The following is a 2,082-nucleotide window of genomic DNA, read 5'->3' as shown; positions in this document are numbered from 1 at the left end:
GACGAGGGACTTAAATATCGAATGAAACAATTAAATAAACAGGGGAAAGCTCCACATTCTCACATTGGAGAAGCAAGAAACGGGAACTATTTGGCATTTCTGCTCGATGAATTATTTAAACGATAAATCGACAATCACAATATTTACCAAAGCTGGAGGTCAGTAACAGCACAGAGCTGCAGGTCAGTAACAGCACAGAGCTGCAGGTCAGTAACAGCACAGAGCTGGAGGTCAGTAACAGCACAGAGCTGGAGGTCAGTAACAGCAGAGAGCTGGAGGTCAGTAACAGCAGAGAGCTGGAGGTCAGTAACAGCAGAGAGCTGGAGGTCAGTAACAGCAGAGAGCTAGAGGTCAGTAACAGCAGAGAGCTGGAGGTCAGTAACAGCAGAGAGCTGGAGGTCAGTAACAGCAGAGAGCTGGAGGTCAGTAACAGCACAGAGCTGGAGGTCAGTAACAGCAGAGAGCTGGAGGTCAGTAACAGCAGAGAGCTAGAGGTCAGTAACAGCAGAGAGCTGGAGGTCAGTAACAGCAGAGAGCTGGAGGTCAGTAACAGCAGAGAGCTGGAGGTCAGTAACAGCAGAGAGCTGGAGGTCAGTAACAGCAGAGAGCTGGAGGTCAGTAACAGCAGAGAGCTGGAGGTCAGTAACAGCAGAGAGCTGGAGGTCAGTAACAGCAGAGAGCTGGAGGTCAGTAACAGCAGAGAGCTGGAGGTCAGTAACAGCAGAGAGCTGGAGGTCAGTAACAGCACAGAGCTGGAGGTCAGTAACAGCAGAGAGCTGGAGGTCAGTAACAGCAGAGAGCTGGAGGTCAGTAACAGCAGAGAGCTGGAGGTCAGTAACAGCAGAGAGCTGGAGGTCAGTAACAGCAGAGAGCTAGAGGTCAGTAACAGCAGAGAGCTGGAGGTCAGTAACAGCAGAGAGCTGGAGGTCAGTAACAGCAGAGAGCTGGAGGTCAGTAACAGCACAGAGCTGGAGGTCAGTAACAGCAGAGAGCTGGAGGTCAGTAACAGCACAGAGCTGGAGGTCAGTAACAGCACAGAGCTGGAGGTCAGTAACAGCAGAGAGCTAGAGGTCAGTAACAGCAGAGAGCTGGAGGTCAGTAACAGCAGAGAGCTGGAGGTCAGTAACAGCAGAGAGCTAGAGGTCAGTAACAGCAGAGAGCTGGAGGTCAGTAACAGCAGAGAGCTGGAGGTCAGTAACAGCAGAGAGCTAGAGGTCAGTAACAGCACAGAGCTGGAGGTCAGTAACAGCAGAGAGCTGGAGGTCAGTAACAGCAGAGAGCTGGAGGTCAGTAACAGCAGAGAGCTGGAGGTCAGTAACAGCAGAGATCTGGAGGTCAGTAACAGCAGAGAGCTAGAGGTCAGTAACAGCAGAGAGCTGGAGGTCAGTAACAGCAGAGAGCTGGAGGTCAGTAACAGCAGAGAGCTAGAGGTCAGTAACAGCACAGAGCTGGAGGTCAGTAACAGCAGAGAGCTGGAGGTCAGTAACAGCAGAGAGCTGGAGGTCAGTAACAGCACAGAGCTGGAGGTCAGTAACAGCACAGAGCTGGAGGTCAGTAACAGCACAGAGCTGCAGGTCAGTAACAGCACAGAGCTGGAGGTCAGTAACAGCAGAGAGCTGGAGGTCAGTAACAGCAGAGAGCTGGAGGTCAGTAACAGCAGAGAGCTGGAGGTCAGTAACAGCAGAGAGCTGGAGGTCAGTAACAGCAGAGAGCTGGAGGTCAGTAACAGCACAGAGCTGGAGGTCAGTAACAGCAGAGAGCTGGAGGTCAGTAACAGCAGAGAGCTAGAGGTCAGTAACAGCAGAGAGCTGGAGGTCAGTAACAGCAGAGAGCTGGAGGTCAGTAACAGCAGAGAGCTGGAGGTCAGTAACAGCAGAGAGCTGGAGGTCAGTAACAGCAGAGAGCTGGAGGTCAGTAACAGCAGAGAGCTGGAGGTCAGTAACAGCAGAGAGCTAGAGGTCAGTAACAGCAGAGAGCTGGAGGTCAGTAACAGCAGAGAGCTGGAGGTCAGTAACAGCAGAGAGCTGGAGGTCAGTAACAGCACAGAGCTGGAGGTCAGTAACAGCAGAGAGCTGGAGGTCA

The sequence above is a fragment of the Melanostigma gelatinosum genome (genome assembly GCF_949748355.1).
Source record: "Melanostigma gelatinosum genome assembly, chromosome: 16".
Classification (NCBI taxonomy): domain Eukaryota; kingdom Metazoa; phylum Chordata; class Actinopteri; order Perciformes; family Zoarcidae; genus Melanostigma; species Melanostigma gelatinosum.
Note: the sequence above shows the minus strand (reverse complement) of the source record.